The sequence below is a fragment of the Rhopalosiphum padi genome, unplaced genomic scaffold (assembly GCF_020882245.1).
Source record: "Rhopalosiphum padi isolate XX-2018 unplaced genomic scaffold, ASM2088224v1 scaffold1, whole genome shotgun sequence".
In the NCBI taxonomy this organism is placed as follows: domain Eukaryota; kingdom Metazoa; phylum Arthropoda; class Insecta; order Hemiptera; family Aphididae; genus Rhopalosiphum; species Rhopalosiphum padi.
In genome coordinates, this window is record NW_026869996.1 from 9,545,921 (window position 1) to 9,572,693 (window position 26,773).

Sequence of the window (26,773 nt, forward strand, 5' to 3'; positions counted from 1 at the left end):
CCCCAATAATCCTTGATAATTATGATCAAAAATATCAAATATCCCCATATATACTGGAATATCTTGATGTAAAACACATAATTCCTTGAAAAAAATGGTCTAAAACAAAAAAATTACCAAAAATTCTTGAAATGTATCGTCAAAAATTCTCATAAACAGCGGTATATATTGATGTTGGATACATTATTCCTTGAAAATAATAGCCGGAAATATTTACAACCCCAAGAAACCTTGAAATTCGTGATTAAAAATATTAAATATCCCAAAAATTGCTTGAATATCTTGATGTAGGACACATTATTCCTTGAAAATATTAGTTGGAAATATTTACAACCCCAAGAATCCTTGAAATTCGTGATTAAAAATATTAAATATCCCAAAAAACGCTTGAATATCTTGATGTAGGACACATTATTCCTTGAAAATATTAGTTGGAAATAGTTACAACCCCAAGAATCCTTTGAAATCTTCAGAAAACTATTAAAAATCACCAAATACGGATTAATATCTTTGTCTCAGAGAAAATATTCCTTGAAAACAAAAGCCGGAAAAAATACATCCCCAATAAATCTTGACAATATTGGTCGTAAATATCAAACATCCCCAAAAATGCTTGATTTCCTTGGTGTGAGACACTAAACTCCTTGAAATTATGGGTCTATTATCTGTTAATTTTCTAAAATACTGATAAAATTGAAGTAAAATTCCCAAAAACTATTGAATATCTAGATGTAGGACACATAATTCCTTTAAACTAATAGCTGGAAATATTTACAACCCCAAAAATCCTTGGAAATCTTGATAAAACTTATCAAAGATTCCCATATGCGCTTGAATATCTTGGTGTAAGACACAAATTACTTGAAAAAAAAGTCGGAAATAATTACAACCCCAATAATCCTTGATAATTATGATCAAAAATATCAAATATCCCCATATATACTGGAATATCTTGATGTAAAACACATAATTCCTTGAAAAAAATGGTCTAAAACAAAAAAATTACCAAAAATTCTTGAAATGTATCGTCAAAAATTCTCATAAACAGCGGTATATATTGATGTTGGATACATTATTCCTTGAAAATAATAGCCGGAAATATTTACAACCCCAAGAAACCTTGAAATTCGTGATTAAAAATATTAAATATCCCAAAAATTGCTTGAATATCTTGATGTAGGACACATTATTCCTTGAAAATATTAGTTGGAAATAGTTACAACCCCAAGAATCCTTGGAAATCTTCATAAAACTATTAAAAATCACCATATACGGATTAATATCTTTGTCTCAGAGAAAATCTTCCTTGAAAACAAAAGCCGGAAAAAATACATCCCAAATAAATCTTGACAATATTGGTCGTAAATATCAAACATCCCCAAAAATGCTTGATTTCCTTGGTGTGAGACACTAAACTCCTTGAAATTATGGGTCTATTATCTGTTAATTTTCTAAAATACTGATAAAATTGAAGTAAAATTCCCAAAAACTATTGAATATCTAGATGTAGGACACATAATTCCTTTAAACTAATAGCTGGAAATATTTACAACCCCAAAAATCCTTGGAAATCTTGATAAAACTTATCAAAGATTCCCATATGCGCTTGAATATCTTGGTGTAAGACACAAATTACTTGAAAAAAAAGTCGGAAATAATTACAACCCCAATAATCCTTGATAATTATGATCAAAAATATCAAATATCCCCATATATACTGGAATATCTTGATGTAAAACACATAATTCCTTGAAAAAAATGGTCTAAAACAAAAAAATTACCAAAAATTCTTGAAATGTATCGTCAAAAATTCTCATAAACAGCGGTATATATTGATGTTGGATACATTATTCCTTGAAAATAATAGCCGGAAATATTTACAACCTCAAGAAACCTTGAAATTCGTGATTAAAAATATTAAATATCCCAAAAATTGCTTGAATATCTTGATGTAGGACACATTATTCCTTGAAAATATTAGTTGGAAATAGTTACAACCCCAAGAATCCTTGGAAATCTTCATAAAACTATTAAAAATCACCATATACGGATTACTATCTTTGTCTCAGAGAAAATATTCCTTGAAAACAAAAGCCGGAAAAAATACATCCCAAATAAATCTTGACAATATTGGTCGTAAATATCAAACATCCCCAAAAATGCTTGATTTCTGTTCGCCAAAAGGGCTCTTAATATACAGTTAGCCCCAATGACTCGCACTATAAGGTGTGGTAATACGCAGATAATATAAAAAAAGAGTTTTTTGGTCGAATTATTGTGTTAATTATATTAAATAATAACAATATTAATAATAATTATAATAATGGTGGACGTCTCCACAAATTACAATAAATAAATAATAAAAAGATTTATACATAACCATCCAAAAGGAGTATACTAACAATAATAATAATAATAATAATAATAGTGATACCGACCGTGATAGCGTCGACGAAGAGATACGCTTGTTATCACGATATTGATTGGTGAACGGATACGACGACGGCGATTTGTTAGCACAGCCGTAGGTCAATGACCATAAGTGCGACACGGCAACACGTCGAAGTAATTGGGCAGCGCAAACCACGCGGTATATATATAATAGCGGGCGGACGGCACACGCACTGACCGCAGACAGGTGGCACAGCGAAAAGAGGTCGCAATTCAAAAAGGCGCCCTTCTGCAGAGTATCACAAGACACGACACCGGACTCGTGCAATGCGGCGCACGCAAACCGAGATGGTCGCTCACAAAACAGAAAAAACCAAAGGCCGCAAAATGCCGGACGTACGGCGGAGCAACAACTGGTGACCACACCAAAGCACGGTGGGCGGCTTGCTGGACTTTAGATAGCCAGACGGACATCGTCGGCTATCGCCGATTATCATCGTTAACGATAATAATAGCACCGATAAATATTCGGCCGTGTGTGAATCGCGAACAATTTCCTTGGTGTGAGACACTAAACTCCTTGAAATTATGGGTCTATTATCTGTTAATTTTCTAAAATACTGATAAAATTGAAGTAAAATTCCCAAAAACTATTGAATATCTAGATGTAGGACACATAATTCCTTTAAACTAATAGCTGGAAATATTTACAACCCCAAAAATCCTTGGAAATCTTGATAAAACTTATCAAAGATTCCCATATGCGCTTGAATATCTTGGTGTAAGACACAAATTACTTGAAAAAAAAGTCGGAAATAATTACAACCCCAATAATCCTTGATAATTATGATCAAAAATATCAAATATCCCCATATATACTGGACTATCTTGATGTAAAACACATAATTCCTTGAAAAAAATGGTCTAAAACAATAAAATTACCAAAAATTCTTGAAATGTATCGTCAAAAATTCTCATAAACAGCGGTATATATTGATGTTGGATACGTTATTGCTTGAAAATAATAGCCGGAAATATTTACAACCCCAAGAATCCTTGAAATTCGTGATTAAAAATATTAAATATCCCAAAAAACGCTTGAATATCTTGATGTAGGACACATTATTCCTTGAAAATATTAGTTGGAAATAGTTACAACCCCAAGAATCCTTGGAAATCTTCATAAAACTATCAAAAATCACCATATACGGATTAATATCTTTGTCTCAGAGAAAATATTCCTTGAAAACAAAAGCCGGAAAAAATACATCCCCAATAAATCTTGACAATATTGGTCGTAAATATCAAACATCCCCAAAAATGCTTGATTTCCTTGGTGTGAGACACTAAACTCCTTGAAATTATGGGTCTATTATCTGTTAATTTTCTAAAATACTGATAAAATTGAAGTAAAATTCCCAAAAACTATTGAATATCTAGATGTAGGACACATAATTCCTTTAAACTAATAGCTGGGAATATTTACAACCCCAAAAATCTTTGGAAATCTTGATAAAACTTATCAAAGATTCCCATATGCGCTTGAATATCTTGGTGTGAGACACAAATTACTTGAAAAAAAAGTCGGAAATATTTACAACCCCAATAATTCTTGATAATTATGATCAAAAATATCAAAGATCCCCATATATGCTGGAATATCTAGATGTAGGACACATAATTCCTTTAAACTAATAGCTGGAAATATTTACAACCCCAAAAATCCTTGGAAATCTTGATAAAACTTACCATATATGCTGGAATATCTTGATGCAGAACACATAATTCCTTGAAAAAAACGGTCTAAAACAATAAAATTACCTAATATTCTTGAAATGTATCGTCAAAAATTCTCATAAACAGCGGTATATATTGATGTTGGATACATAATTCCTTTAAACTAATAGCTGGAAATATTTACAACCCCAAAAATCCTTGGAAATCTTGATAAAACTTATCAAAGATCCCTATATATACTGGAATATCTTGATGTAAAACACAGAATTCCTTGAAAAAAATGGTCTAAAACAATAAAATTACCTAAAATTCTTGAAATGTATCGTCAAAAATTCTCATAAACAGCGGTATATATTGATGTTGGATACATAATTCCTTGAAAATAATAGCCGGAAATATTTACAACCCCAAGAATCCTAGAAATTCGTGATTAAAAATATTAAATATAACCAAAAACGCTTGAATATCTTGATGTAGGACACAGTATTCCTTGAAAATAATAGTTGGAAATAGTTACAACCTCAAGAATCCTTGGAAATCTTCATAAAACTATCAAAAATCACCATATACGGATTAATATCTTTGTCTCAGAGAAAATATTCCTTGAAAACAAAAGCCGGAAAAAATACATCCCCAATAAATCTTGACAATATTGGTCGTAAATATCAAACATCCCCAAAAATGCTTGATTTCCTCGGTGTGAGACACTAAACTCCTTGAAATTATGGGTCTATTATCTGTTAATTTTCTAAAATACTGATAAAATTGAAGTAAAATTCCCAAAAACTATTGAATATCTAGATGTAGGACACATAATTCCTTTAAACTAATAGCTGGAAATATTTACAACCCCAAAAATCCTTGGAAATCTTGATAAAACTTATCAAAGATTCCCATATGCGCTTGAATATCTTGGTGTAAGACACAAATTACTTGAAAAAAAAGTCGGAAATATTTACAACCCCAATAATTCTTGATAATTATGATCAAAAATATCAAATATCCCCATATATACTGGAATATCTTGATGTACAACACATAATTCCTTGAAAAAAATGGTCTAAAACAAAAAAATTACAAAAAATTCTTGAAATGTATCGTCAAAAATTCTCATAAACAGCGGTATATATTGATGTTGAATACATTATTCCTTGAAAATAATAGCCGGAAATATTTACAACCCCAAGAAACCTTGAAATTCGTGATTAAAAATATTAAATATCCCAAAAATTGCTTGAATATCTTGATGTAGGTTACATTATTCCTTGAAAATATTAGTTGGAAATAGTTACAACCCCAAGAATCCTTGGAAATCTTCATAAAACTATTAAAAATCACCATATACGGATTACTATCTTTGTCTCAGAGAAAATATTCCTTGAAAACAAAAGCCGGAAAAAATACATCCCAAATAAATCTTGACAATATTGGTCGTAAATATCAAACATCCCCAAAAATGCTTGATTTCCTTGGTGTGAGACACTAAACTCCTTGAAATTATGGGTCTATTATCTGTTAATTTTCTAAAATACTGATAAAATTGAAGTAAAATTCCCAAAAACTATTGAATATCTAGATGTAGGACACATAATTCCTTTAAACTAATAGCTGGGAATATTTACAACCCCAAAAATCTTTGGAAATCTTGATAAAACTTATCAAAGATTCCCATATGCGCTTGAATATCTTGGTGTGAGACACAAATTACTTGAAAAAAAAGTCGGAAATATTTACAACCCCAATAATTCTTGATAATTATGATCAAAAATATCAAAGATCCCCATATATGCTGGAATATCTAGATGTAGGACACATAATTCCTTTAAACTAATAGCTGGAAATATTTACAACCCCAAAAATCCTTGGAAATCTTGATAAAACTTACCATATATGCTGGAATATCTTGATGCAGAACACATAATTCCTTGAAAAAAACGGTCTAAAACAATAAAATTACCTAATATTCTTAAATGTATCGTCAAAAATTCTCATAAACAGCGGTATATATTGATGTTGGATACATAATTCCTTTAAACTAATAGCTGGAAATATTTACAACCCCAATAATCCTTGATAATTATGATCAAAAATATCAAAGATCCCCATATATACTGGAATATCTTGATGTAAAACACATAATTCCTTGAAAAAAATGGTCTAAAACAATAAAATTACCTAAAATTCTTGAAATGTATCGTCAAAAATTCTCATAAACAGCGGTATATATTGATGTTGGATACATAATTCCTTGAAAATAATAGCCGGAAATATTTACAACCCCAAGAATCCTAGAAATTCGTGATTAAAAATATTAAATATCACCAAAAACGCTTGAATATCTTGATGTAGGACACAGTATTCCTTGAAAATAATAGTTGGAAATAGTTACAACCTCAAGAATCCTTGGAAATCTTCATAAAACTATCAAAAATCACCATATACGGATTAATATCTTTGTCTCAGAGAAAATATTCCTTGAAAACAAAAGCCGGAAAAAATACATCCCCAATAAATCTTGACAATATTGGTCGTAAATATCAAACATCCCCAAAAATGCTTGATTTCCTTGGTGTGAGACACTAAACTCCTTGAAATTATGGGTCTATTATCTGTTAATTTTCTAAAATACTGATAAAATTGAAGTAAAATTCCCAAAAACTATTGAATATCTAGATGTAGGACACATAATTCCTTTAAACTAATAGCTGGAAATATTTACAACCCCAAAAATCCTTGGAAATCTTGATAAAACTTATCAAAGATTCCCATATGCGCTTGAATATCTTGGTGTAAGACACAAATTACTTGAAAAAAAAGTCGGAAATATTTACAACCCCAATAATTCTTGATAATTATGATCAAAAATATCAAATATCCCCATATATACTGGAATATCTTGATGTACAACACATAATTCCTTGAAAAAAATGGTCTAAAACAAAAAAATTACAAAAAATTCTTGAAATGTATCGTCAAAAATTCTCATAAACAGCGGTATATATTGATGTTGGATACATTATTCCTTGAAAATAATAGCCGGAAATATTTACAACCCCAAGAAACCTTGAAATTCGTGATTAAAAATATTAAATATCCCAAAAATTGCTTGAATATCTTGATGTAGGTTACATTATTCCTTGAAAATATTAGTTGGAAATAGTTACAACCCCAAGAATCCTTGGAAATCTTCATAAAACTATTAAAAATCACCATATACGGATTACTATCTTTGTCTCAGAGAAAATATTCCTTGAAAACAAATGCCGGAAAAAATACATCCCAAATAAATCTTGACAATATTGGTCGTAAATATCAAACATCCCCAAAAATGCTTGATTTCCTTGGTGTGAGACACTAAACTCCTTGAAATTATGGGTCTATTATCTGTTAATTTTCTAAAATACTGATAAAATTGAAGTAAAATTCCCAAAAACTATTGAATATCTAGATGTAGGACACATAATTCCTTTAAACTAATAGCTGGAAATATTTACAACCCCAAAAATCCTTGGAAATCTTGATAAAACTTATCAAAGATTCCCATATGCGCTTGAATATCTTGGTGTAAGACACAAATTACTTGAAAAAAAAGTCGGAAATAATTACAACCCCAATAATCCTTGATAATTATGATCAAAAATATCAAATATCCCCATATATACTGGAATATCTTGATGTAAAACACATAATTCCTTGAAAAAAATGGTCTAAAACAAAAAAATTACCAAAAATTCTTGAAATGTATCGTCAAAAATTCTCATAAACAGCGGTATATATTGATGTTGGATACATTATTCCTTGAAAATAATAGCCGGAAATATTTACAACCCCAAGAAACCTTGAAATTCGTGATTAAAAATATTAAATATCCCAAAAATTGCTTGAATATCTTGATGTAGGACACATTATTCCTTGAAAATATTAGTTGGAAATAGTTACAACCCCAAGAATCCTTGGAAATTTTCATAAAACTATTAAAAATCACCATATACGGATTAATATCTTTGTCTCAGAGAAAATCTTCCTTGAAAACAAAAGCCGGAAAAAATACATCCCAAATAAATCTTGACAATATTGGTCGTAAATATCAAACATCCCCAAAAATGCTTGATTTCCTTGGTGTGAGACACTAAACTCCTTGAAATTATGGGTCTATTATCTGTTAATTTTCTAAAATACTGATAAAATTGAAGTAAAATTCCCAAAAACTATTGAATATCTAGATGTAGGACACATAATTCCTTTAAACTAATAGCTGGAAATATTTACAACCCCAAAAATCTTTGGAAATCTTGATAAAACTTACCATATATGCTGGAATATCTTGATGCAGAACCATAATTCCTTGGAAAAAATGGTCTAAAACAATAAAATTACCTAATATTCTTGAAATGTATCGTCAAAAATTCTCATAAACAGCGGTATATATTGATGTAGGACACATAATTCCTTTAAACTAATAGCTGGAAATATTTACAACCCCAAAAATCCTTGGAAATCTTGATAAAACTTATCAAAGATTCCCATATGCGCTTGAATATCTTGGTGTAAGACACAAATTACTTGAAAAAAAAGTCGGAAATAATTACAACCCCAATAATCCTTGATAATTATGATCAGAAATATCAAATATCCCCATATATACTGGAATATCTTGATGTAAAACACATGATTCCTTGAAAAAAATGGTCTAAAACAAAAAAATTACCAAAAATTCTTGAAATGTATCGTCAAAAATTCTCATAAACAGCGGTATATATTGATGTTGGATACATTATTCCTTGAAAATAATAGCCGGAAATATTTACAACCCCAAGAAACCTTGAAATTCGTGATTAAAAATATTAAATATCCCAAAAATTGCTTGAATATCTTGATGTAGGACACATTATTCCTTGAAAATATTAGTTGGAAATAGTTACAACCCCAAGAATCCTTGGAAATCTTCATAAAACTATTAAAAATCACCATATACGGATTACTATCTTTGTCTCAGAGAAAATATTCCTTGAAAACAAAAGCCGGAAAAAATACATCCCAAATAAATCTTGACAATATTGGTCGTAAATATCAAACATCCCCAAAAATGCTTGATTTCCTTGGTGTGAGACACTAAACTCCTTGAAATTATGGGTCTATTATCTGTTAATTTTCTAAAATACTGATAAAATTGAAGTAAAATTCCCAAAAACTATTGAATATCTAGATGTAGGACACATAATTCCTTTAAACTAATAGCTGGAAATATTTACAACCCCAAAAATCCTTGGAAATCTTGATAAAACTTATCAAAGATTCCCATATGCGCTTGAATATCTTGGTGTAAGACACAAAGTACTTGAAAAAAAAGTCGGAAATAATTACAACCCCAATAATCCTTGATAATTATGATCAAAAATATCAAATATCCCCATATATACTGGACTATCTTGATGTAAAACACATAATTCCTTGAAAAAAATGGTCTAAAACAAAAAAATTACCTAAAATTCTTGAAATGTATCGTCAAAAATTCTCATAAACAGCGGTATATATTGATGTTGGATACGTTATTGCTTGAAAATAATAGCCGGAAATATTTACAACCCCAAGAATCCTTGAAATTCGTGATTAAAAATATTAAATATCCCAAAAAACGCTTGAATATCTTGATGTAGGACACATTATTCCTTGAAAATATTAGTTGGAAATAGTTACAACCCCAAGAATCCTTGGAAATCTTCATAAAACTATCAAAAATCACCATATACGGATTAATTTCTTTGTCTCAGAGAAAATATTCCTTGAAAACAAAAGCCGGAAAAAATACATCCCCAATAAATCTTGACAATATTGGTCGTAAATATCAAACATCCCCAAAAATGCTTGATTTCCTTGGTGTGAGACACTAAACTCCTTGAAATTATGGGTCTATTATCTGTTAATTTTCTAAAATACTGATAAAATTGAAGTAAAATTCCCAAAAACTATTGAATATCTAGATGTAGGACACATAATTCCTTTAAACTAATAGCTGGGAATATTTACAACCCCAAAAATCTTTGGAAATCTTGATAAAACTTATCAAAGATTCCCATATGCGCTTGAATATCTTGGTGTGAGACACAAATTACTTGAAAAAAAAGTCGGAAATATTTACAACCCCAATAATTCTTGATAATTATGATCAAAAATATCAAAGATCCCCATATATGCTGGAATATCTAGATGTAGGACACATAATTCCTTTAAACTAATAGCTGGAAATATTTACAACCCCAAAAATCCTTGGAAATCTTGATAAAACTTACCATATATGCTGGAATATCTTGATGCAGAACACATAATTCCTTGAAAAAAACGGTCTAAAACAATAAAATTACCTAATATTCTTGAAATGTATCGTCAAAAATTCTCATAAACAGCGGTATATATTGATGTTGGATACATAATTCCTTTAAACTAATAGCTGGAAATATTTACAACCCCAAAAATCCTTGGAAATCTTGATAAAACTTATCAAAGATCCCTATATATACTGGAATATCTTGATGCAGAACACATAATTCCTTGAAAAAAACGGTCTAAAACAATAAAATTACCTAAAATTCTTGAAATGTATCGTCAAAAATTCTCATAAACAGCGGTATATATTGATGTTGGCTACATTATTCCTTGAAAATAATAGCCGGAAATATTTACAACCCCAAGAATCCTTGAAATTCGTGATTAAAAATATTAAATATCCCAAAAAAACGCTTGAATATCTTGATGTAGGACACATTATTCCTTGAAAATATTAGTTGGAAATAGTTACAACCCCAAGAATCCTTTGAAATCTTCAGAAAACTATTAAAAATCACCAAATACGGATTAATATCTTTGTCTCAGAGAAAATATTCCTTGAAAACAAAAGCCGGAAAAAATACATCCCCAATAAATCTTGACAATATTGGTCGTAAATATCAAACATCCCCAAAAATGCTTGATTTCCTTGATGTGAGACACTAAACTCCTTGAAATTATGGGTCTATTATCTGTTAATTTTCTAAAATACTGATAAAATTGAAGTAAAATTCCCAAAAACTATTGAATATCTAGATGTAGGACACATAATTCCTTTAAACTAATAGCTGGAAATATTTACAACCCCAAAAATCCTTGGAAATCTTGATAAAACTTATCAAAGATTCCCATATGCGCTTGAATATCTTGGTGTAAGACACAAATTACTTGAAAAAAAAGTCGGAAATATTTACAACCCCAATAATTCTTGATAATTATGATCAAAAATATCAAAGATCCCCATATATGCTGGAATATCTAGATGTAGGACACATAATTCCTTTAAACTAATAGCTGGAAATATTTACAACCCCAAAAATCCTTGGAAATCTTGATAAAACTTACCATATGCGCTTGAATATCTTGGTGTAAGACACAAATTACTTGAAAAAAAAGTCGGAAATAATTACAACCCCAATAATCCTTGATAATTATGATCAAAAATATCAAATATCCCCATATATACTGGAATATCTTGATGTAAAACACATAATTCCTTGAAAAAAATGGTCTAAAACAAAAAAATTACCAAAAATTCTTGAAATGTATCGTCAAAAATTCTCATAAACAGCGGTATATATTGATGTTGGATACATTATTCCTTGAAAATAATAGCCGGAAATATTTACAACCCCAAGAAACCTTGAAATTCTTGATTAAAAATATTAAATATCCCAAAAATTGCTTGAATATCTTGATGTAGGACACATTATTCCTTGAAAATATTAGTTGGAAATAGTTACAACCCCAAGAATCCTTGGAAATCTTCATAAAACTATTAAAAATCACCATATACGGATTACTATCTTTGTCTCAGAGAAAATATTCCTTGAAAACAAAAGCCGGAAAAAATACATCCCAAATAAATCTTGACAATATTGGTCGTAAATATCAAACATCCCCAAAAATGCTTGATTTCCTTGGTGTGAGACACTAAACTCCTTGAAATTATGGGTCTATTATCTGTTAATTTTCTAAAATACTGATAAAATTGAAGTAAAATTCCCAAAAACTATTGAATATCTAGATGTAGGACACATAATTCCTTTAAACTAATAGCTGGGAATATTTACAACCCCAAAAATCTTTGGAAATCTTGATAAAACTTATCAAAGATTCCCATATGCGCTTGAATATCTTGGTGTGAGACACAAATTACTTGAAAAAAAAGTCGGAAATATTTACAACCCCAATAATTCTTGATAATTATGATCAAAAATATCAAAGATCCCCATATATGCTGGAATATCTAGATGTAGGACACATAATTCCTTTAAACTAATAGCTGGAAATATTTACAACCCCAAAAATCCTTGGAAATCTTGATAAAACTTACCATATATGCTGGAATATCTTGATGCAGAACACATAATTCCTTGAAAAAAACGGTCTAAAACAATAAAATTACCTAATATTCTTGAAATGTATCGTCAAAAATTCTCATAAACAGCGGTATATATTGATGTTGGATACATAATTCCTTGAAAATAATAGCCGGAAATATTTACAACCCCAAGAATCCTAGAAATTCGTGATTAAAAATATTAAATATCACCAAAAACGCTTGAATATCTTGATGTAGGACACAGTATTCCTTGAAAATAATAGTTGGAAATAGTTACAACCTCAAGAATCCTTGGAAATCTTCATAAAACTATCAAAAATCACCATATACGGATTAATATCTTTGTCTCAGAGAAAATATTCCTTGAAAACAAAAGCCGGAAAAAATACATCCCCAATAAATCTTGACAATATTGGTCGTAAATATCAAACATCCCCAAAAATGCTTGATTTCCTTGGTGTGAGACACTAAACTCCTTGAAATTATGGGTCTATTATCTGTTAATTTTCTAAAATACTGATAAAATTGAAGTAAAATTCCCAAAAACTATTGAATATCTAGATGTAGGACACATAATTCCTTTAAACTAATAGCTGGAAATATTTACAACCCCAAAAATCTTTGGAAATCTTGATAAAACTTACCATATATGCTGGAATATCTTGATGCAGAACACATAATTCCTTGAAAAAAATGGTCTAAAACAATAAAATTACCTAATATTCTTGAAATGTATCGTCAAAAATTCTCATAAACAGCGGTATATATTGATGTTGGATACATAATTCCTTTAAACTAATAGCTGGAAATATTTACAACCCCAATAATCCTTGATAATTATGATCACAAAATATCAAAGATCCCCATATATACTGGAATATCTTGATGTAAAACACATAATTCCTTGAAAAAAATGGTCTTAAACAATAAAATTACCTAAAATTCTTGAAATGTATCGTCAAAAATTCTCATAAACAGCGGTATATATTGATGTTGGATACATAATTCCTTGAAAATAATAGCCGGAAATATTTACAACCCCAAGAATCCTAGAAATTCGTGATTAAAAATATTAAATATCCCAAAAATTGCTTGAATATCTTGATGTAGGACACATTATTCCTTGAAAATATTAGTTGGAAATAGTTACAACCCCAAGAATCCTTGGAAATCTTCATAAAACTATTAAAAATCACCATATACGGATTAATATCTTTGTCTCAGAGAAAATATTCCTTGAAACCAAAAGCCGGAAAAAATACATCCCAAATAAATCTTGACAATATTGGTCGTAAATATCAATCATCCCCAAAAATGCTTGATTTCCTTGGTGTGAGACACTAAACTCCTTGAAATTATGGGTCTATTATCTGTTAATTTTCTAAAATACTGATAAAATTGAAGTAAAATTCCCAAAAACTATTGAATATCTAGATGTAGGACACATAATTCCTTTAAACTAATAGCTGGGAATATTTACAACCCCAAAAATCTTTGGAAATCTTGATAAAACTTATCAAAGATTCCCATATGCGCTTGAATATCTTGGTGTGAGACACAAATTACTTGAAAAAAAAGTCGGAAATATTTACAACCCCAATAATTCTTGATAATTATGATCAAAAATATCAAAGATCCCCATATATGCTGGAATATCTAGATGTAGGACACATAATTCCTTTAAACTAATAGCTGGAAATATTTACAACCCCAAAAATCCTTGGAAATCTTGATAAAACTTACCATATATGCTGGAATATCTTGATGCAGAACACATAATTCCTTGAAAAAAACGGTCTAAAACAATAAAATTACCTAATATTCTTGAAATGTATCGTCAAAAATTCTCATAAACAGCGGTATATATTGATGTTGGATACATAATTCCTTTAAACTAATAGCTGGAAATATTTACAACCCCAAAAATCCTTGGAAATCTTGATAAAACTTATCAAAGATCCCTATATATACTGGAATATCTTGATGTAAAACCCATAATTCCTTGAAAAAAATGGTCTAAAACAATAAAATTACCTAAAATTCTTGAAATGTATCGTCAAAAATTCTCATAAACAGCGGTATATATTGATGTTGGCTACATTATTCCTTGAAAATAATAGCCGGAAATATTTACAACCCCAAGAATCCTTGAAATTCGTGATTAAAAATATTAAATATCCCAAAAAACGCTTGAATATCTTGATGTAGGACACATAATTCCTTGAAAATATTAGTTGGAAATAGTTACAACCCCAAGAATCCTTTGAAATCTTCTAAAAACTATTAAAAATCACCATATACGGATTAATATCTTTGTCTCAGAGAAAATATTCCTTGAAACCAAAAGCCGGAAAAAATACATCCCAAATAAATCTTGACAATATTGGTCGTAAATATCAAACATCCCCAAAAATGCTTGATTTCCTTGGTGTGAGACACTAAACTCCTTGAAATTATGGGTCTATTATCTGTTAATTTTCTAAAATACTGATAAAATTGAAGTAAAATTCCCAAAAACTATTGAATATCTAGATGTAGGACACATAATTCCTTTAAACTAATAGCTGGAAATATTTACAACCCCAAAAATCCTTGGAAATCTTGATAAAACTTATCAAAGATTCCCATATGCGCTTGAATATCTTGGTGTAAGACACAAATTACTTGAAAAAAAAGTCGGAAATAATTACAACCCCAATAATCCTTGATAATTATGATCAAAAATATCAAATATCCCCATATATACTGGAATATCTTGATGTAAAACACATAATTCCTTGAAAAAAATGGTCTAAAACAAAAAAATTACCAAAAATTCTTGAAATGTATCGTCAAAAATTCTCATAAACAGCGGTATATATTGATGTTGGATACGTTATTGCTTGAAAATAATAGCCGGAAATATTTACAACCCTAAGAATCCTTGAAATTCGTGATTAAAAATAAAAATATCCCAAAAAACGCTTGAATATCTTGATGTAGGACACAGTATTCCTTGAAAATAATAGTTGGAAATAGTTACAACCTCAAGAATCCTTGGAAATCTTCATAAAACTATCAAAAATCACCATATACGGATTAATATCTTTGTCTCAGAGAAAATATTCCTTGAAAACAAAAGCCGGAAAAAATACATCCCCAATAAATCTTGACAATATTGGTCGTAAATATCAAACATCCCAAAAAATGCTTGATTTCCTTGGTGTGAGACACTAAACTCCTTGAAATTATGGGTCTATTATCTGTTAATTTTCTAAAATACTGATAAAATTGAAGTAAAATTCCCAAAAACTATTGAATATCTAGATGTAGGACACATAATTCCTTTAAACTAATAGCTGGAAATATTTACAACCCCAAAAATCTTTGGAAATCTTGATAAAACTTACCATATATGCTGGAATATCTTGATGCAGAACACATAATTCCTTGAAAAAAATGGTCTAAAACAATAAAATTACCTAATATTCTTGAAATGTATCGTCAAAAATTCTCATAAACAGCGGTATATATTGATGTTGGATACATAATTCCTTTAAACTAATAGCTGGAAATATTTACAACCCCAATAATCCTTGATAATTATGATCAAAAATATCAAAGATCCCCATATATACTGGAATATCTTGATGTAAAACACATAATTCCTTGAAAAAAATGGTCTAAAACAATAAAATTACCTAAAATTCTTGAAATGTATCGTCAAAAATTCTCATAAACAGCGGTATATATTGATGTTGGATACATAATTCCTTGAAAATAATAGCCGGAAATATTTACAACCCCAAGAATCCTAGAAATTCGTGATTAAAAATATTAAATATCACCAAAAACGCTTGAATATCTTGATGTAGGACATAGTATTCCTTGAAAATAATAGTTGGAAATAGTTACAACCTCAAGAATCCTTGGAAATCTTCATAAAACTATCAAAAATCACCATATACGGATTAATATCTTTGTCTCAGAGAAAATATTCCTTGAAAACAAAAGCCGGAAAAAATACATCCCCAATAAATCTTGACAATATTGGTCGTAAATATCAAACATCCCCAAAAATGCTTGATTTCCTTGGTGTGAGACACTAAACTCCTTGAAATTATGGGTCTATTATCTGTTAATTTTCTAAAATACTGATAAAATTGAAGTAAAATTCCCAAAAACTATTGAATATCTAGATGTAGGACACATAATTCCTTTAAACTAATAGCTGGAAATATTTACAACCCCAAAAATCTTTGGAAATCTTGATAAAACTTACCATATATGCTGGAATATCTTGATGCAGAACCATAATTCCTTGGAAAAAATGGTCTAAAACAATAAAATTACCTAATATTCTTGAAATGTATCGTCAAAAATTCTCATAAACAGCGGTATATATTGATGTAGGACACATAATTCCTTTAAACTAATAGCTGGAAATATTTACAACCCCAAAAATCCTTGGAAATCTTGATAAAACTTATCAAAGATTCCCATATGCGCTTGAATATCTCGGTGTAAGACACAAATTACTTGAAAAAAAAGTCGGAAATAATTACAACCCCAATAATCCTTGATAATTATGATCAAAAATATCAAATATCCCCATATATACTGGAATATCATGATGTAAAACACATAATTCCTTGAAAAAAATGGTCTAAAACAAAAAAATTACCTAAAATTCTTGAAATGTATCGTCAAAAATTCTCATAAACAGCGGTATATATTGATGTTGGATACATTATTGCTTGAAAATAATAGCCGGAAATATTTACAACCCCAAGAATCCTTGAAATTCGTGATTAAAAATATTAAATATCACCAAAAACGCTTGAATATCTTGATGTAGGACACAGTATTCCTTGAAAATAATAGTTGGAAAAAGTTACAACCCCAAGAATCCTTGGAAATCTTCATAAAACTATCAAAAATCACCATATACGGATTAATATCTTTGTCTCAGAGAAAATATTCCTTGAAAATAAAAGCCGGAAAAAATACATCCCAAATAAATCTTGACAATATTGGTCGTAAATATCAAACAGCCCCAAAAATGCTTGATTTCCTTGGTGTGAGACACTAAACTCCTTGAAATTATGGGTCTATTATCTGTTATTTTCTAAAATACTGATAAAATTGAAGTAAAATTCCCAAAAACTATTGAATATCTAGATGTAGGACACATAATTCCTTTAAACTAATAGCTGGGAATATTTACAACCCCAAAAATCTTTGGAAATCTTGATAAAACTTATCAAAGATTCCCATATGCGCTTGAATATCTTGGTGTGAGACACAAATTACTTGAAAAAAAAGTCGGAAATATTTACAACCCCAATAATTCTTGATAATTATGATCAAAAATATCAAAGATCCCCATATATACTGGAATATCTTGATGTAAAACACATAATTCCTTGAAAAAAATGGTCTTAAACAATAAAATTACCTAAAATTCTTGAAATGTATCGTCAAAAATTCTCATAAACAGCGGTATATATTGATGTTGGATACAAAATTCCTTGAAAATAATAGCCGGAAATATTTACAACCCCAAGAATCCTAGAAATTCGTGATTAAAAATATTAAATATCACCAAAAACGTTTGAATATCTTGATGTAGGACACAGTATTCCTTGAAAATAATAGTTGGAAATAGTTACAACCTCAAGAATCCTTGGAAATCTTCATAAAACTATCAAAAATCACCATATACGGATTAATATCTTTGTCTCAGAGAAAATATTCCTTGAAAACAAAAGCCGGAAAAAATACATCCCCAATAAATCTTGACAATATTGGTCGTAAATATCAAACATCCCCAAAAATGCTTGATTTCCTTGGTGTGAGACACTAAACTCCTTGAAATTATGGGTCTATTATCTGTTAATTTTCTAAAATACTGATAAAATTGAAGTAAAATTCCCAAAAACTATTGAATATCTAGATGTAGGACACATAATTCCTTTAAACTAATAGCTGGAAATATTTACAACCCCAAAAATCTTTGAAAATCTTGATAAAACTTACCATATATGCTGGAATATCTTGATGCAGAACACATAATTCATTGAAAAAAATGGTCTAAAACAATAAAATTACCTAATATTCTTGAAATGTATCGTCAAAAATTCTCATAAACAGCGGTATATATTGATGTTGGATACATAATTCCTTTAAACTAATAGCTGGAAATATTTACAACCCCAAAAATCCTTGGAAATCTTGATAAAACTTATCAAAGATTCCCATATGCGCTTGAATATCTCGGTGTAAGACACAAATTACTTGAAAAAAAAGTCGGAAATAATTACAACCCCAATAATCCTTGATAATTATGATCAAAAATATCAAATATCCCCATATATACTGGAATATCATGATGTAAAACACATAATTCCTTGAAAAAAATGGTCTAAAACAAAAAAATTACCTAAAATTCTTGAAATGTATCGTCAAAAATTCTCATAAACAGCGGTATATATTGATGTTGGATACATTATTGCTTGAAAATAATAGCCGGAAATATTTACAACCCCAAGAATCCTTGAAATTCGTGATTAAAAATATTAAATATCCCAAAAAACGCTTGAATATCTTGATGTAGGACACATTATTCCTTGAAAATATTAGTTGGAAATAGTTACAACCCCAAGAATCCTTGGAAATCTTCATAAAACTATCAAAAATCACCATATACGGATTAATATCTTTGTCTCAGAGAAAATATTCCTTGAAAACAAAAGCCGGAAAAAATACATCCCCAATAAATCTTGACAATATTGGTCGTAAATATCAAACATCCCCAAAAATGCTTGATTTCCTTGGTGTGAGACACTAAACTCCTTGAAATTATGGGTCTATTATCTGTTAATTTTCTAAAATACTGATAAAATTGAAGTAAAATTCCCAAAAACTATTGAATATCTAGATGTAGGACACATAATTCCTTTAAACTAATAGCTGGAAATATTTACAACCCCAAAAATCTTTGAAAATCTTGATAAAACTTACCATATATGCTGGAATATCTTGATGCAGAACACATAATTCATTGAAAAAAATGGTCTAAAACAATAAAATTACCTAATATTCTTGAAATGTATCGTCAAAAATTCTCATAAACAGCGGTATATATTGATGTAGGACACATAATTCCTTTAAACTAATAGCTGGAAATATTTACAACCCCAAAAATCCTTGGAAATCTTGATAAAACTTATCAAAGATTCCCATATGCGCTTGAATATCTCGGTGTAAGACACAAATTACTTGAAAAAAAAGTCGGAAATAATTACAACCCCAATAATCCTTGATAATTATGATCAAAAATATCAAATATCCCCATATATACTGGAATATCATGATGTAAAACACATAATTCCTTGAAAAAAATGGTCTAAAACAAAAAAATTACCTAAAATTCTTGAAATGTATCGTCAAAAATTCTCATAAACAGCGGTATATATTGATGTTGGATACATTATTGCTTGAAAATAATAGCCGGAAATATTTACAACCCCAAGAATCCTTGAAATTCGTGATTAAAAATATTAAATATCACCAAAAACGCTTGAATATCTTGATGTAGGACACAGTATTCCTTGAAAATAATAGTTGGAAAAAGTTACAACCCCAAGAATCCTTGGAAATCTTCATAAAACTATCAAAAATCACCATATACGGATTAATATCTTTGTCTCAGAGAAAATATTCCTTGAAAATAAAAGCCGGAAAAAATACATCCCAAATAAATCTTGACAATATTGGTCGTAAATATCAAACAGCCCCAAAAATGCTTGATTTCCTTGGTGTGAGACACTAAACTCCTTGAAATTATGGGTCTATTATCTGTTATTTTCTAAAATACTGATAAAATTGAAGTAAAATTCCCAAAAACTATTGAATATCTAGATGTAGGACACATAATTCCTTTAAACTAATAGCTGGGAATATTTACAACCCCAAAAATCTTTGGAAATCTTGATAAAACTTATCAAAGATTCCCATATGCGCTTGAATATCTTGGTGTGAGACACAAATTACTTGAAAAAAAAGTCGGAAATATTTACAACCCCAATAATTCTTGATAATTATGATCAAAAATATCAAAGATCCCCATATATACTGGAATATCTTGATGTAAAACACATAATTCCTTGAAAAAAATGGTCTTAAACAATAAAATTACCTAAAATTCTTGAAATGTATCGTCAAAAATTCTCATAAACAGCGGTATATATTGATGTTGGATACATAATTCCTTGAAAATAATAGCCGGAAATATTTACAACCCCAAGAATCCTAGAAATTCGTGATTAAAAATATTAAATATCACCAAAAACGTTTGAATATCTTGATGTAGGACACAGTATTCCTTGAAAATAATAGTTGGAAATAGTTACAACCTCAAGAATCCTTGGAAATCTTCATAAAACTATCAAAAATCACCATATACGGATTAATATCTTTGTCTCAGAGAAAATATTCCTTGAAAACAAAAGCCGGAAAAAATACATCCCCAATAAATCTTGACAATATTGGTCGTAAATATCAAACATCCCCAAAAATGCTTGATTTCCTTGGTGTGAGACACTAAACTCCTTGAAATTATGGGTCTATTATCTGTTAATTTTCTAAAATACTGATAAAATTGAAGTAAAATTCCCAAAAACTATTGAATATCTAGATGTAGGACACATAATTCCTTTAAACTAATAGCTGGAAATATTTACAACCCCAAAAATCTTTGAAAATCTTGATAAAACTTACCATATATGCTGGAATATCTTGATGCAGAACACATAATTCATTGAAAAAAATGGTCTAAAACAATAAAATTACCTAATATTCTTGAAATGTATCGTCAAAAATTCTCATAAACAGCGGTATATATTGATGTTGGATACATAATTCCTTTAAACTAATAGCTGGAAATATTTACAACCCCAATAATCCTTGATAATTATGATCAAAAATATCAAAGATCCCCATATATACTGGAATATCTTGATGTAAAACACATAATTCCTTGAAAAAAATGGTCTAAAACAATAAAATTACCTAAAATTCTTGAAATGTATCGTCAAAAATTCTCATAAACAGCGGTATATATTGATGTTGGATACATAATTCCTTGAAAATAATAGCCGGAAATATTTACAACCCCAAGAATCCTAGAAATTCGTGATTAAAAATATTAAATATCACCAAAAACGCTTGAATATCTTGATGTAGGACACAGTATTCCTTGAAAATAATAGTTGGAAATAGTTACAACCTCAAGAATCCTTGGAAATCTTCATAAAACTATCAAAAATCACCATATACGGATTAATATCTTTGTCTCAGAGAAAATATTCCTTGAAAACAAAAGCCGGAAAAAATACATCCCCAATAAATCTTGACAATATTGGTCGTAAATATCAAACATCCCCAAAAATGCTTGATTTCCTTGGTGTGAGACACTAAACTCCTTGAAATTATGGGTCTATTATCTGTTAATTTTCTAAAATACTGATAAAATTGAAGTAAAATTCCCAAAAACTATTGAATATCTAGATGTAGGACACATAATTCCTTTAAACTAATAGCTGGAAATATTTACAACCCCAAAAATCTTTGGAAATCTTGATAAAACTTACCATATATGCTGGAATATCTTGATGCAGAACCATAATTCCTTGGAAAAAATGGTCTAAAACAATAAAATTACCTAATATTCTTGAAATGTATCGTCAAAAATTCTCATAAACAGCGGTATATATTGATGTAGGACACATAATTCCTTTAAACTAATAGCTGGAAATATTTACAACCCCAAAAATCCTTGGAAATCTTGATAAAACTTATCAAAGATTCCCATATGCGCTTGAATATCTCGGTGTAAGACACAAATTACTTGAAAAAAAAGTCGGAAATAATTACAACCCCAATAATCCTTGATAATTATGATCAAAAATATCAAATATCCCCATATATACTGGAATATCATGATGTAAAACACATAATTCCTTGAAAAAAATGGTCTAAAACAAAAAAATTACCTAAAATTCTTGAAATGTATCGTCAAAAATTCTCATAAACAGCGGTATATATTGATGTTGGATACATTATTGCTTGAAAATAATAGCCGGAAATATTTACAACCCCAAGAATCCTTGAAATTCGTGATTAAAAATATTAAATATCCCAAAAAACGCTTGAATATCTTGATGTAGGACACATTATTCCTTGAAAATATTAGTTGGAAATAGTTACAACCCCAAGAATCCTTGGAAATCTTCATAAAACTATCAAAAATCACCATATACGGATTAATATCTTTGTCTCAGAGAAAATATTCCTTGAAAACAAAAGCCGGAAAAAATACATCCCCAATAAATCTTGACAATATTGGTCGTAAATATCAAACATCCCCAAAAATGCTTGATTTCCTTGGTGTGAGACACTAAACTCCTTGAAATTATGGGTCTATTATCTGTTAATTTTCTAAAATACTGATAAAATTGAAGTAAAATTCCCAAAAACTATTGAATATCTAGATGTAGGACACATAATTCCTTTAAACTAATAGCTGGAAATATTTACAACCCCAAAAATCTTTGGAAATCTTGATAAAACTTACCATATATGCTGGAATATCTTGATGCAGAACCATAATTCCTTGGAAAAAATGGTCTAAAACAATAAAATTACCTAATATTCTTGAAATGTATCGTCAAAAATTCTCATAAACAGCGGTATATATTGATGTAGGACACATAATTCCTTTAAACTAATAGCTGGAAATATTTACAACCCCAAAAATCCTTGGAAATCTTGATAAAACTTATCAAAGATTCCCATATGCGCTTGAATATCTCGGTGTAAGACACAAATTACTTGAAAAAAAAGTCGGAAATAATTACAACCCCAATAATCCTTGATAATTATGATCAAAAATATCAAATATCCCCATATATACTGGAATATCATGATGTAAAACACATAATTCCTTGAAAAAAATGGTCTAAAACAAAAAAATTACCTAAAATTCTTGAAATGTATCGTCAAAAATTCTCATAAACAGCGGTATATATTGATGTTGGATACATTATTGCTTGAAAATAATAGCCGGAAATATTTACAACCCCAAGAATCCTTGAAATTCGTGATTAAAAATATTAAATATCCCAAAAAACGCTTGAATATCTTGATGTAGGACACATTATTCCTTGAAAATATTAGTTGGAAATAGTTACAACCCCAAGAATCCTTGGAAATCTTCATAAAACTATCAAAAATCACCATATACGGATTAATATCTTTGTCTCAGAGAAAATATTCCTTGAAAACAAAAGCCGGAAAAAATACATCCCCAATAAATCTTGACAATATTGGTCGTAAATATCAAACATCCCCAAAAATGCTTGATTTCCTTGGTGTGAGACACTAAACTCCTTGAAATTATGGGTCTATTATCTGTTAATTTTCTAAAATACTGATAAAATTGAAGTAAAATTCCCAAAAACTATTGAATATCTAGATGTAGGACACATAATTCCTTTAAACTAATAGCTGGAAATATTTACAACCCCAAAAATCTTTGAAAATCTTGATAAAACTTACCATATATGCTGGAATATCTTGATGCAGAACACATAATTCATTGAAAAAAATGGTCTAAAACAATAAAATTACCTAATATTCTTGAAATGTATCGTCAAAAATTCTCATAAACAGCGGTATATATTGATGTTGGATACATAATTCCTTTAAACTAATAGCTGGAAATATTTACAACCCCAATAATCCTTGATAATTATGATCAAAAATATCAAAGATCCCCATATATACTGGAATATCTTGATGTAAAACACATAATTCCTTGAAAAAAATGGTCTAAAACAATAAAATTACCTAAAATTCTTGAAATGTATCGTCAAAAATTCTCATAAACAGCGGTATATATTGATGTTGGATACATAATTCCTTGAAAATAATAGCCGGAAATATTTACAACCCCAAGAATCCTAGAAATTCGTGATTAAAAATATTAAATATCACCAAAAACGCTTGAATATCTTGATGTAGGACACAGTATTCCTTGAAAATAATAGTTGGAAATAGTTACAACCTCAAGAATCCTTGGAAATCTTCATAAAACTATCAAAAATCACCATATACGGATTAATATCTTTGTCTCAGAGAAAATATTCCTTGAAAACAAAAGCCGGAAAAAATACATCCCCAATAAATCTTGACAATATTGGTCGTAAATATCAAACATCCCCAAAAATGCTTGATTTCCTTGGTGTGAGACACTAAACTCCTTGAAATTATGGGTCTATTATCTGTTAATTTTCTAAAATACTGATAAAATTGAAGTAAAATTCCCAAAAACTATTGAATATCTAGATGTAGGACACATAATTCCTTTAAACTAATAGCTGGAAATATTTACAACCCCAAAAATCTTTGGAAATCTTGATAAAACTTACCATATATGCTGGAATATCTTGATGCAGAACCATAATTCCTTGGAAAAAAATGGTCTAAAACAATAAAATTACCTAATATTCTTGAAATGTATCGTCAAAAATTCTCATAAACAGCGGTATATATTGATGTAGGACACATAATTCTTTTAAACTAATAGCTGGAAATATTTACAACCCCAAAAATCTTTGAAAATCTTGATAAAACTTACCATATATGCTGGAATATCTTGATGCAGAACACATAATTCATTGAAAAAAATGGTCTAAAACAATAAAATTACCTAATATTCTTGAAATGTATCGTCAAAAATTCTCATAAACAGCGGTATATATTGATGTTGGATACATAATTCCTTTAAACTAATAGCTGGAAATATTTACAACCCCAATAATCCTTGATAATTATGATCAAAAATATCAAAGATCCCCATATATACTGGAATATCTTGATGTAAAACACATAATTCCTTGAAAAAAATGGTCTAAAACAAAAAAATTACCAAAAATTCTTGAAATGTATCGTCAAAAATTCTCATAAACAGCGGTATATATTGATGTTGGATACGTTATTGCTTGAAAATAATAGCCGGAAATATTTACAACCCTAAGAATCCTTGAAATTCGTGATTAAAAATAAAAATATCCCAAAAAACGCTTGAATATCTTGATGTAGGACACAGTATTCCTTGAAAATAATAGTTAGAAATAGTTACAACCTCAAGAATCCTTGGAAATCTTCATAAAACTATCAAAAATCACCATATACGGATTAATATCTTTGTCTCAGAGAAAATATTCCTTGAAAACAAAAGCCGGAAAAAATACATCCCCAATAAATCTTGACAATATTGGTCGTAAATATCAAACATCCCAAAAAATGCTTGATTTCCTTGGTGTGAGACACTAAACTCCTTGAAATTATGGGTCTATTATCTGTTAATTTTCTAAAATACTGATAAAATTGAAGTAAAATTCCCAAAAACTATTGAATATCTAGATGTAGGACACATAATTCCTTTAAACTAATAGCTGGAAATATTTACAACCCCAAAAATCTTTGGAAATCTTGATAAAACTTACCATATATGCTGGAATATCTTGATGCAGAACACATAATTCCTTGAAAAAAATGGTCTAAAACAATAAAATTACCTAATATTCTTGAAATGTATCGTCAAAAATTCTCATAAACAGCGGTATATATTGATGTTGGATACATAATTCCTTTAAACTAATAGCTGGAAATATTTACAACCCCAATAATCCTTGATAATTATGATCAAAAATATCAAAGATCCCCATATATACTGGAATATCTTGATGTAAAACACATAATTCCTTGAAAAAAATGGTCTAAAACAATAAAATTACCTAAAATTCTTGAAATGTATCGTCAAAAATTCTCATAAACAGCGGTATATATTGATGTTGGATACATAATTCCTTGAAAATAATAGCCGGAAATATTTACAACCCCAAGAATCCTAGAAATTCGTGATTAAAAATATTAAATATCACCAAAAACGCTTGAATATCTTGATGTAGGACACAGTATTCCTTGAAAATAATAGTTGGAAATAGTTACAACCTCAAGAATCCTTGGAAATCTTCATAAAACTATCAAAAATCACCATATACGGATTAATATCTTTGTCTCAGAGAAAATATTCCTTGAAAACAAAAGCCGGAAAAAATACATCCCCAATAAATCTTGACAATATTGGTCGTAAATATCAAACATCCCCAAAAATGCTTGATTTCCTTGGTGTGAGACACTAAACTCCTT